General features: G+C 44.5%; 1 protein-coding gene across 6 annotated transcripts in view; it reads right to left on the bottom strand.

Annotated features, from left to right (window-relative positions):
• The window catches only part of LOC310785701 (uncharacterized protein), a 55,052-nt gene that overhangs the window by 32,392 nt on the left and 8,539 nt on the right, over window positions 1-14,121 (bottom strand). The gene's annotated exons all lie outside the window — the stretch shown is intronic.

Raw genomic sequence — 14,121 nt, 5'->3', positions numbered from 1 at the left:
TCAAGCTCACAGAAATGCTATACTCCATTACTGACACAATCTATCGTTACTAACATTTTCAGATCTTTATGACATATTTATCATCCGTTATGTTGAAGGACTATGATCAAAAAAAATCTTAAATCTATGGTCATAAAAAAAAAACTAAAGATGCTAGAATAGGCCTAATTTTGTTCTTGTCTCATCACCACTGTGATGGTGTAATAGAAAATAAATGGCTTGTTTTATCATGCAAATAGGGTAATTTGTATGCATGCTTCATTATTCATTTAACATTATGTGAGAGTCAAATTAATTTGTGATTTTTGTGGCTTTTCTCTCTCTAATGAGCCTCACTGCTGAATGTAAATTTTGTATGTGATTGAAACTATGCAAATTGTTTGATGTCTTGAAACTATGCAAGTTGTTTGACCCCAGGAAGAATAGCTGCAGCTCTGCTGTAGCTAATGGGGATCTTAAACAAAGACAAAGACTGCTCATTTTCTGTTTCTCTCTGTTTCCCCCTCCACTCTCCCCCTGTTTTCTTTTTTTTTGAAAGGAAAGGGAAGAGATCTTTTTACCAAATCACTTTGATTTTTTGTAATTCTATACCTTGTATTATACCTACTATTTTATACCTCCTTTTGCTAAACTTAACTTAACTTAACTTAACATAACATATACATTTGAGCCTTTCAGCTCATGCTCTTTAAGTTATTGTTTGTGTCCCACTCTGAGTGGCATAACTGATACTTATTCCATTAAACATGAAGCCAACTGCCACCCACAGATTATATTCTGACACACACACACACACACACACACACACACACACACACACACACACACACACACACACACACACACGGAGATACACATACACACACCACTTCATGACACAATGGCCTCCCTTGTCGGAGTGTGTATATGTCTACATGGACTTGTGAGAGAAAGCTCAGCACAGTGTCTACCACGGGCTCATTAAAAGACAGTGTCTACCACGGGCTCATTAAAAGACAGTGTCTACCATGGGCTCATTCAAACTCTCTGACACAAAGGAGACATTCTGCTCTGTGGCTACCAATTAGCCCAGCCAGGATCATCCGCACCAAGCAGGCCCAGCTCTTCCACCTCCAGTGGCCAGGCTGCATGGCTCAGCCAGGAGACCTTCATGTACTCCTGAGGTCATTGGTTTAGACTCAGCCTACTCAGAACACGCAGGCAGGTAGGTAGTCCCAAAACATTTGACCTTGAGTCGACCCGACTGTAGCTTTGGCAGAATGAGACTGCTGTTCACTAAGCATACTGGCCTAATGAATGACTTCTCATCCAATAATGTGGGAGTTGAATGAACACTGCTTTGATTCAACAGTGCGGCCGTGGGAGGAGGGATCTGATATATTTCGAAACCTCGAACCCACAGGCAAAATCACTATTGACTGAATATACGGCACATGATATTATTATAATTAATAACAACAATAATAATAATAATACTTGATTGGATTTATATAGCGCCTTTCTAGACACTCAAAGCGCTTCACTTATGAGGGGAGGGAGGGGGAGGGAACTCAACTCTTGAACAACTTGAACAACTTCCGGCCGATCTCCAACATTCCTTTCCTCAGCAAGGTCCTGGAAAGAGCAGAGGCTGCCCAGCTCCATCTGCATCTGTCCAACCATGAGCTCTACGAACCCCTACAGTCAGCCTACAGAACACAGAGCACAGAGACCGCCCTAATCAAGATCACCAACGACCTCCTCATCGCTGCAGACTCCGGTAAAATCAGTATCCTCGTCCTCCTCGACCTCTCCGCTGCCTTTGATACAGTTTCCCACACAATCCTCCTCAAACGCCTATCTGACCTCCTAGGCATCAAAGGTACAGCTCTCTCATGGTTTCAATCATACCTCTCTAACAGAACTCAGTTTGTCACCATCAACGGCTCCTCCTCCCCCCCTGCCCCAGTCAACCATGGCGTCCCTCAAGGCTCTGTGCTCGGTCCCATACTCTTTATCACCTACCTGCTCCCCCTCGGCCAGATCATACGTCACCACGGTCTCAACTTCCACTGCTACGCTGTCGCTGATGATACTCAGCTCTATCTCAGCACCTCACCATCCACTCAGCTCCCCCCCCCCCCCCCCCAGTCTCTGGTCAACTGCCTCCACGCCATAAAAACCTGGATGACAACCAACCTACTCAAACTCAACAGCAGTCAAACTGAGCTCATGGTTGTGGCCCCCAAGCCATCTCCTCCTCCACGTCGAGGGCTGTTCCATCAAACCATCTCCTGAAGTTCGCAACCTGGGCGTCATCATTGACTCCACCCTTTCCTTCCAGTCCCACATCAAATCCATCACCAAGTCCGCCTTCTACCACCTCAAAAATATTTCCCGTCTCCGTCCCTCACTCTCAGACTCCACGGCAGAAACCCTCATCCATGTATTCATCACCTCCCGGCTTGACTACTGTAATGAGTCCTGTCCGGGGTTCCAAGCAAAGCCCTGGACAGGCTCCAGTACGTGCAGAACTCAGCTGCCAGGGTTCTCACTCACACCAAGCCCTGGCAGCACATCACCCCCACCCTCATCCACCTCCACTGACTCCCGGTCAAGTTCTGCATCCTGTACAAACTCCTCCTTCTCACTTACAAATCCCTTCACGCACTTGCCCCCCAATACCTGTCCGACCTCCTTCACCAACACACTCCATCCCGGAACCTGCGGTCTTCAGACGCGGGTCTGTTATCCATCCCCCGTACCAGACTCAAAACCTTTGGGGACAGAGCCTTCAGCGTGGCTGCCCCCCACCCTCTGGAACGCTCTCCCTGCCGAAATCCGTAATGCCCCGACCCTGGACAGTTTTAAAACACACCTCTTTTCCATGGCCTTTCCACATTAGTTCAACCATCCCTGTTGTTTGTTTTGTTTGTTTTCCTCCCCCTCTCTCCTCTATCTGTATCCCACTCTTGTGAAGCGACCTTGGGTTCTATGAAAGGTGCTATATAAATTAAAGTTGTTATAATTCTGGCTTTCTGGCTGCCTGGGCTGCAGCACTTTCACCATGGTCCCTAATCCATACCACCCCACCCCCTGCGCGGCCGCGCCCCCTTCTACCTGCTCGGAGCTTTTTCCCAGAGTGGGGGAAGGGAGCTGGAAGGTGGGTGCTGAGGGTGCTGCAGCACCCCCTGGTGGCAAGAAATGGGATTTTCGAAATTGTTGGATTTTCTTGTGTTTATACCACCAACAAGATGCATTAAAAAACAGTTTGTGCTTCCCAGCTCTAATCTTATTTCATACGCTCTCTCTTCAAAAGTGTTTGATTTTCATCATAATCTGGTTTTCCATAATAATAATAATAAGTTCAGTGTTTATGCCTGTGTTGCTGTCTGTTGTAGTGTAAAACGACTAAGAGAGCAGGTGCTTACATGAAAGTGAGTGAGAAAAGGAGAAGATACTGAATAATGACATCACAACAGTATAATTCTAATGTTAATTTAAAATGAAATATTCTTCTAAATATGGATGAAAGTCCAAAAAACGTCAAATTTTCTTTGGCGCTGCCCTCGCGGGCAGCACCGAGAATCCCTTCCTTACAGCACCCCCTACCTAAAAGTACTTCCAGCACCACTGGGGAAGGGCGATTCTGAACCTGCACTGCAGTGGTGGAATTAGCTGTGATATAATTTTTATTATATTTTCTTTGGGGGAGGGGGGAGGGGGGGCGCCAGCAAAAATCTTGCCTAGGGCACCAACTTGGTCAGGCACGCCACTGATAACTATCAAAGGAAACAGTAACTATGAAAAGATTGGAAGTAAATAGAATGTCTGTGTGTTCCTACTGTAATGATAAGTATAAAACATCCAAAACGATCATATATCTGGTTTGATCTCGGAGCGACGTTTGAGTTGCAAGGACAAAAGCGGGGTTGGGAGACTCCGGCATAATAATGTATCACAGATATTGTTAGTAGGAATGTTGTTATAGGTTGAGGCGATGTCTCGTCATAGACGCTGGGTTAGCTGGCTCAGCCTGGCTGGGGGCGTGGTCAGTGTGGGGTAAATCCCCCCGTTCTATCCATTCAGCAAAGTTAGAATTTAGCTGCTAGCCCAGGCCAGGCAGACACAATCGGGGATTTAACCACCGCAGTAAATGCACATCTGAATAGACGTCTTGTGTTCTGCTCTAGAATCCCCAAAACTGTAGTTTAGAGCCGCAGCACCGTCCTTTGGTGAGTCAGCCCATTGAGATATATCGGCGGTTTTACCCCACTCGCGCGCCAGCCGTTTAAGATTTTGTGGGCGTTCCCACACACGCCGACTGTCTCTATAGTTTATAACTATCTTTACAGTTATCCCTCGTGAATGAGGTGTGAATGGGCCTTTACAGCGGCTTGCATCACAATCGATACTTCCCCTCCGACCATACAGACATGCCATCCTGTCTGGTCTAGGTCTTGTCTAGTTGGTGACTTATAATACAGATATGCCATCCTGTCTGGTCTAGGTCTTGTCTAGTTGGTGACTAATGTGGCTGCGTTTTTTTTGTCTCTTTATGTAGTTCAAGTCTCGCCATGCCTTGTATGGAGTGGGCGGGGGGTGGGGCAGTGATAGACAGCCAGGAAGGCAGGCAGGCAGGCAGGCCAACCTTCCAGATGTACAGGGCTGTCCATGCCTGCTCCTCCATACCATCCACTTCCTACTGGCACTATAGGACAGCAGGAGGAGGAGGAGGAGGGGGTGCTTCCAAATCCTCTTTAGCTGTTCCATTGTTTGTGTCCAGTGACCAATAACTGTGCTGCACACTATGACTAATCCTGCCCTACCCTTCCCCCCACAAGACCCCCCATAGGCCTAGGTCACCATGTGCACACGCACACGCACACACACACACACACACACACACACACACACACACACACACAAACACACACACACACACACACACACACACACACACACACACACACAGAGGTACGCATCAGTGCTCACGGGCTCCTCTGGGTCTTTTAATGCTCCGTCATCTCAATTGTGGTTGTCAGGAAACAGACGTGCTCCTAATGGACCAGCTGAGCTTGTGTGTCTGCTGCCTCCTCCATTCTGTGTTACCTATCTAACATCTCTGCTAGCGGCCAGCTGAGCAGGCCTAACCTGCACCATGACTGATTGAGATAGCAGCAGCCAAATGACAAAATCTCTCACTATACATCATCACTACACAATCATAAGTATGAGAGAGACCCACTTCTGCTTTCGCATGGATTATGAGGGGAAATGTTGCTGTATAGCCTAGTTTAAAAAGAACTGCCCTTGTTAGTTTATAATTAATGCCTCTAATGAGATCAATTATATATGAAGTAAGTAGGCTACTACGCTCTACTGTAGCAAGAGTGTGCTCATAAAGAGCTGCGGGATCAGGTGCAAACACCAGGGTTGAGGTTGAATAAGAATTTAATTTTGAGTCTCAGTGAATTTTAATTGAATTTAATTCCCCCAAAGGAACTATATTTTACATTTAAAGAGATTTGATTTGGCTGAGTGGATTTTACTTCAAGGAAACACCATTTGATTCTGAAATTCACAAAAACAAATGTAAAAAAAACATTTTACTTCACTTCATTTTCAGGATTATTATTTCACAAGGGCTTCGAGTTAAGGGTCACATATTCAATTTCACTTTTATACCCTTGATTCCAATTCATAGTACTGGTATATGCTCTGATCTCCAAACAAATTCAAAATTCTCAATCTCAACTATATCGAACTAAATTGTATCTTTGTTCACAAAATCTGAACTCATCCCAACTTTATTTATCACAGCAAAACTGCTCACTTAGTAAAGGGGGAAGTTAAGTGTATGTTTCATTTCCCCTTAAAACTCAAAAACTGGTTTGATTTCCCATGGATCCACATCTCTGCTTTAAAGGCATATATTGAAGGCTTCCTCTACATACCAAAGACATCCTACTACTTGTCAGTGATGCTGCTCTGTGTATGTGTGTGCATGTGTGTGTATGTGTGTGCATGCGCGCGGTGTGTGTGTGTGTGTGTGTGTGAGATGAGACGGTTGATTGGTTGAATGGAGAAAAGCATGCAGAGGAGGAGGAGGAGGAGGAGGTATATAAATAGCTTCATGTGTTCAGGATGCAGAGACCCATTAGTTAGCCTTACAGACAAGCTGTATCTATTTGTGTTCACGGTGTGCTGCACACAAACACGCAGGTGCTGCGCACATGCATCCCATCCGTGCACAAACACACACAAACATAAGAGAAGATAGAGGCTTGTTTTGAAGAAAGGATCATTTGAATTAAATTAGCACTGACTCACATGACATATAAAAGAACATAAGATGTCAAGAAAAAACGTTTCCTGGCTACTGAGAGACGAGTAGGCTTAAGGAATTAGAAGGAGTTTAGAGTTAATCAGGCCCCAAGTGACCAAGTGAGATTATCTCCATCTACTGTATCTCACTATCTCTCTCTACCCATTCTGTCTGTCTCTCCATCTGTGTGTGTGTGTGTGTGTGTGTGTGTGTGTGTGTGTGTGTGTGTGTGTGTGAGTCTGTGTGAGAGAGTGAGTGAGTGAGTGAGTGAGTGAGTGTGTGTGTGTGTGTGTGTGTGTGTGTGTGTGTGTGTGTGTGTGTGTGTGTGTGTGTGTCTGTGTGTGTGTGTGTGTGTGTGTGTGTGTGTGTGTGTGTGTGTGTGTGTGTGTGTGAGAGTGTGTGAGTGAGTGAGTGAGTGAGTGATGTTTTGTGTGGAGCTCTGACACCTGCTGTACCTGGCTCAAACTCAACTGCCTCAACTCTTCATTAACACACAGGCCAACATCCACACCAACACGTGCCTGCATCAGCTCTTCATTAACACACAGGCCAACATCCACACCAACACGTGCCTGCCTCAACTCTTCATTAACACACAGGCCAACATCCACACCAACACGTGCCTGCCTCAACTCTTCATTAACACACAGGCCAACATCCACACCAACACGTGCCTGCCTCAACTCTTCATTAACACACAGGCCAACATCCACACCAACACGTGCCTGCCTCAACTCTTCATTAACACACAGGCCAACATCCACACCAACACGTGGCTGCCTCAACTCTTCATTAACACACAGGCCAACATCCACACCAACACGTGCCTGCCTCAACTCTTCATCAACACACAGGCCAACATCCACACCAACACGTGCCTGCCTCAACTCTTCATTAACACACAGGCCAACATCCACACCAACACGTGCCTCCCTCAACTCTTCATTAACACACAGGCCAATATCCACGCCAACACGTGCCTGCCTCAACTCTTCATTAACACACAGGCCAACATCCACACCAACACGTGCCTGCCTCAACTCTTCATTAACACACAGGCCAACATCCACACCAACACGTGCCTGCCTCAACTCTTCATTAACACACAGGCCAACATCCACGCCAACACGTGCCTGCCTCAACTCTTCATTAACACACAGGCCAACATCCACACCAACACGTGCCTGCCTCAACTCTTCATTAACACACAGGCCAACATCCAAACCAACACGTGCCTGCCTCAACTCTTCATTAACACACAGGCCAACATCCACACCAACACGTGCCTGCCTCAACTCTTCATTAACACACAGGCCAACATCCACACCAACACGTGCCTGCATCAGCTCTTCATTAACACACAGGCCAACATCCACACCAACACGTGCCTAGCCTGGGTAAACCCATCCCCCACGTGACCTGCTCTCAGACCTGTTCTCAGTCACTATGGTCTGGAATCCCACCATTGTTAAACGATTTCCTGCGGTTGTTGGGCCCCCCCCGATAGACCACTCCATTACGCAACCATCATCCAACCAGTTTAGTGCACAGAGCACATGCGCAGTGCAGCAGATGGCGTCATCACTCTGCGACCTTTGTTGTTAGCGCATGAGCTAACACTTTTCATTTCAGTACTGCTAGCACGCAAATGGTTACAACCAGCTACAAGAAAAGAGAACATCGCGTGACGGTGGTCAGGGAATGAAAGAGGAACAGGACAACTGTCTACACGGACCCAAACCTCGATCCCTGCTGCAGATGGCCGCAGATCTGGAGAGATATTTGTGGCTGTGAAGAACAGTCATCATCTATACAGCTGCTGCCAACCTGATGAGGAAACAGGCGTGCTTGTTATGCTGGACACTGAATGCCAGTCTGCAGACTTCATCCTCCAGTGCTGTTCGCCTCAGGACTTGAAGGCCTAACGTTGTACCATGGACTGTATACATTCTGTGCTAATAATGCTAGCATGCTAACATCCTTTTCACACACACACACTGAATATACCGAAATGCTAGATTTGATCATGGACTTAACGCTAATGTTAATCAAAAACGGCCGCAGTCATAACGGTAAGGTGTGTTTGACCTAATTGAAATATTAACGTTAATGCCCTCACATTTCAGCGTGGTTACAGATAAACCTATTTAACGCTAGCTAGCTACAGTAGATTTTTGGAGGCGTTAATGTGAATGTCATGACGTAGTGAGCGTAGTAATATACTGTATATTATACATAATCCAGATGTAACCTAGCTATAGCTAGACGTTAAGAGGTTAGCGTGAATGCGACTGAGACCTGACATTACTGGCTTGATATCATATTCCAGATGCAACCTAGCTAGATAAGCTCCACACTGCTGTATGAGTAGCTACAATCAAATGTATCAAGCCTTGATATCATATTCCAGATCCAACCTAGCTAGCTAGATGTTAAGAGGTAGGAATATACCGAAATGCTAGACTTGATCGTGGACTTAATGTTAATCAAAAACGGCCACACTCATAACGTTAAGGTGTGTTTGACCTAGCTAGAAATATTAACGTTAATGCCCTCACATTTCAGCGTGGTTACAGATAAACCTATTTAACGCTAGCTAGCTACATTACTGGCTTGATATCATATTCCAGATGCAACCTAGCTAGATAAGCTCCACACGGCTGTATGAGTAGCTACAATCAAATGTATCAAGCCTTGATATCATATTCCAACGTGAATTCAGCTGAGGGGTTCGCTCCAGAACGAGACTGTTGCGTTCAATATTTGTACACGTTACTGTGCAGTAGTTAGTGCAGGCTAGTTAATTGTTGGAAGTAAGGTTTTTGAATTCTGTATATTATACATAATCCAGATGTAACCTAGCTATAGCTAGACGTTAAGAGGTTAGCGTGAATGCGACTGAGACCTGACATTACTGAAGTGAATACAAGTGACCTATATTTTTCAATCCTGTCTTTGAATAAAAGTTGTACATTGTGTTATACTTGAAAACCATGTCTTTGCTCCCTTATGTGTTCACAATTACAACAAATCTGTATGGTTTATCTGTTGGCATTAAACCGTGGTATTTCCTTGGGTGATATTCCATATTTGTCATTAAACCTAGCTGTTCACATAAATTTGCAATGATGATCGACCACGTGAGATATCACAAGTAGCCTACTTTTATTAAAAAATAAAATGCAAAGAGAGGTTTCCTTCTCTAACTATTGGTGCGTTCACAAAATATTTACACGAGATTTTTTTTATAAATAATAATCAATAACGTGGATAATGATGACATCTGCAGCTGCTGGACGAGAGACAGAAGAAACTACGAACGAAGATTGGAGCAGAGGACATGACTACAGAGAAACTTAACCGACCAGCACTCTGCTTCAATCAATGAATGCTTATAAATAAACCATACACATGAGAATTACCGTTAACGTTACAGCATTTAATAACATAAATATGGTGATATCTGGTGGTCTGAAATTACTCTCTATCTACAGTAGGGTAACTGGCTCCTATTGTGTCTTATTATTGTAACGTTTGAATCAGCGTTTCATAACTATAATAGCCTAATGTTACTGTAGCCTGGATGACGTCAGCTAATGCTACCCAGCCTTCCAGCGTTTATCTTCCATAATGCATTAAATCATAATCACAATGCGAAGACATTAGCTGATCACCACAGAGCTGCACAGACAAGTTTATCAGATAATTTCGCCGTAAAATGTGTCCAGGTGATCAGCTCTGAAGCCCCGGCTTGTATGGTCCGCTAAAATCCGATTTCGATATAGGTGTTATTTTGATAAATATTGTATAGCTGGCTAGACAGAGGAGTTTATCTGGAATCAGTGTGACAAGATCCCTGCTGCTAGCTTGTCTGCCTTTCTGTGTCAGAGTATCTAGCTACATTATCTGCATTACATGCTACACCATGCAAATATATTTCGATATAATTCAAACAATTAGCCCACTGTACTACTGGACTGTGTATTGCTGTGAATAAGTTAGATTTGATTGTGTAAAGTGTTACATGTTATATTTTTAACTGAGCTTTGCAGAATTACCTCAACACAATTGTGTTGTGTATCAGCTTTAAATATCCAATATATACAGCATTAAACAAACGACCAGCAGCATTCAAATGTGCAAAAACGTTATATTTATTGAAATGTGGTGATCTCATGTCACATTACATAATGTTATGCCCAAATGGTCTACTGCCCAGAAGCGTCACTTTACATGTTTGGTAGGGAATTATTTTAATTATGTTAAACCAGCGTTTATCTTCCATAATGCATTAAATCATAATCACAATGCTATGAAGACATTAGCTGATCACCACAGAGCAGCACAGACAAGTTTATCAGATAATTTCGCCATAAAATGTGTCCAGGTGATCAGCTCTGAAGCCCTGGCTTGTATGGTCCGCTAAAATCCGATTTCGATAACGCTAGGTGTTATTTTGATCAACAGACCTCAACCTCAACAGCTGTTTTCACTTGAATTTCCTCACGTAGTTGCATAGCCATATAGCTAGCCAGCTAGTAGCTAGCTCGGGAGCTATGCTTTAGAGAGGCCAAATGCTAACGGCTAGGTAGTGCTAAGCCGCTGCAGCTGTTACACGTCATTGACAAAGACGCACTCTCTGATTGGCCGATCACGGCAGGACTGATGTTGGCAGTCACGCCGTCACTCATTGGCTGCGGGGTGGCTGCGGGTCTGCGGGAGTCTTTCAACCGCCGCGGAAATCGATTTGAATGGCCCGTTCGCTAGACGATAGTGACTGGGAACTGAGAGAGCAGGTCACGTGGTGGCTGGGTTTACCTAGGCTAACACGTGCCTGCCTCAACTCTTCATTAACACACAGGCCAACATCCACACCAACACGTGCCTGCCTCAACTCTTCATTAACACACAGGCCAACATCCACACCAACACGTGCCTGCCTCAACTCTTCATTAACACACAGGCCAACATCCACACCAAAACGTGCCTGCCTCAACTCTTCATTAACACACAGGCCAACATCCACACCAACACGTACCTGCCTCAACTCTTCATTAACACACAGGCCAACATCCACACCAACACGTGCCTGCCTCAACTCTTCATTAACACACAGGCCAACATCCACACCAACACGTGCCTGCCTCAACTCTTCATTAACACACAGGCCAATATCCACGCCAACACGTGCCTGCCTCAACTCTTCATTAACACACAGGCCAACATCCACACCAACGCGTGCCTGCCTCAACTCTTCATTAACACACAGGCCAACATCCACACCAACATGTGCCTGCCTCAACTCTTCATTAACACACAGGCCAACATCCACACCAACGCGTGCCTGCCTCAACTCTTCATTAACACACAGGCCAACATCCACGCCAACGCGTGCCTGCCTCAACTCTTCATTAACACACAGGCCAACATCCACGCCAACACGTGCCTGCCTCAACTCTTCATTAACACACAGGCCAACATCCACGCCAACGCGTGGCTGCCTCAACTCTTCATTAACACACAGGCCAACATCCACGCCAACACGTGCCTGCCTCAACTCTTCATTAACACACAGGCCAACATCCACACCAACACGTGCCTGCCTCAACTCTTCATTAACACACAGGCCAACATCCACACCAACGCGTGCCTGCCTCAACTCTTCATTAACACACAGGCCAATATCCACGCCAACACGTGCCTGCCTCAACTCTTCATTAACACACAGGCCAACATCCACGCCAACACGTGCCTGCCTCAACTCTTCATTAACACACAGGCCAACATCCACGCCAACACGTGCCTGCCTCAACTCTTCATTAACACACAGGCCAACATCCACGCCAACACGTGCCTGCCTCAACTCTTCATTAACACACAGGCCAACATCCACGCCAACACGTGCCTGCCTCAACTCTTCATTAACACACAGGCCAACATCCACACCAACACGTGCCTGCCTCAACTCTTCATTAACACACAGGCCAACATCCACACCAACACGTGCCTGCCTCAACTCTTCATTAACACACAGGCCAACATCCACACCAACGCGTGCCTGCCTCAACTCTTCATTAACACACAGGCCAACATCCACGCCAACACGTGCCTGCCTCAACTCTTCATTAACACACAGGCCAACATCCACACCAACACGTGCCTGCCTCAACTCTTCATTAACACACAGGCCAACATCCACACCAACACGTGCCTGCCTCAACTCTTCATTAACACACAGGCCAACATCCACACCAACATGTGCCTGCATCAGCTCTTCATACAGTTCATGCACATGAGCTTGCCAAACAGCGTGATGAATGCACACATGTGCAGGTCCTAAAGCACAAGTCATGCTGGTGTTGTTCACATTGACTCGTTTCAAGGGATACTGCCAATAATGTGCTTTCAATATGAACAAAGACTGAATGAGGGAGCGATAGAGAGCACCACCACTCTAGCCTCTTTTGTCAACAAATGCAAAAGAAGTTTTGAAATTAGGGCTAGACAATAAAACAATAGCAATGTATATTGACAATAGACACTTCACCAATACACTAAGAAAATACTGTAGTTCAAAATATATGTCCCTTGATATTGCAACGTGCTACGAATGACAGGCAAACAGCCACTCATTTAACAGACAAATGCGAAAGTTCCCACTTGAAGATAGTAAGACGTTTGTTTAGGCTTTCCCGGAGCTCTTTACACCACTCAATTTGTGTGTTTTATTGTTGTGTTAACATTAACATGTGTGCCTTGATAAATAAGATGGTACAAAATAAAGTGGTTAAATTCAACCTTTTTGCTCATGGTCTTCATACAAAATTATCAATAATTATCTATATTGACTTGTCTGAAATATGATATATATATATAATATATAAGTGTGTGTGTGTGTGTGTGTGTGTGTGTGTGTGTGTGTGTGTGTGTGTGTGTGTGTGTGTGTGTGTGTGCACGTGTGTGTGTGTATATATACATATATATATACGTATATATATATTATATATATACGTATATATACATATATATATCACAGATATAGATATATATATATATATATATGCTATATCGCTCAGCCCTAAATGAAATACTGTAACAGATTTCACCATAACTATATATATATATATATATATATATAGATATATATATATATGCTATATCGCTCAACCCTAAATGAAATACTGTAACAGATTTCACCATAACTATATATATATATATATATATATATATATATATATGCTATATCGCTCAACCCTAAATGAAATACTGTAACAGATTTCACCATAACTCTTGGTGAACTGGCCGACACAAAGGCAAAAAGATATTAGGCTACACACAGGTTTATTTTAGTCTTCCTCTGTGTAAGCCTATCCCAAAGCCAGTTCCAAACTAATCAATACACACAGATGGTCTGTGCTCCTGGTGCTGCAATATGAACTGTCCTGGGAAGGGAATAGAGTAGCCTGATTGATTTACTGTGGTTGCCCTGAAAGCAATTCTAAATCCATTCCCCACATCATCTTAGCCGAGGCCCATTTATTGTATAGGATATCTGTACATTAGTGTACATTATGAAAGAGGTGCTCTTCCTTGTGGAGCAGTTCATGTTGGACAAGAAACAAGAAAACGAGATACATTTTTGTGTCTGGATGTTGTGATTAATCAGTCAAAAGGAATGTGACTACCGTAGTTCTTCACTTTGGCTGATCTCAGAATGATCTGCATGAAGAAGAAGGAGAGAGGAAGGCTGCACATTTGACATGATCTCCAAGCTGCAAGCTCCCTCATTCATTCAGAAGACGGCAAATGACTAT

The sequence above is a fragment of the Poromitra crassiceps genome (assembly GCF_964638095.1).
Source record: "Poromitra crassiceps genome assembly, chromosome: 1".
In the NCBI taxonomy this organism is placed as follows: Eukaryota; Metazoa; Chordata; class Actinopteri; order Beryciformes; family Melamphaidae; genus Poromitra; species Poromitra crassiceps.
This window is presented reverse-complemented; position numbering and strand designations above follow the sequence as displayed.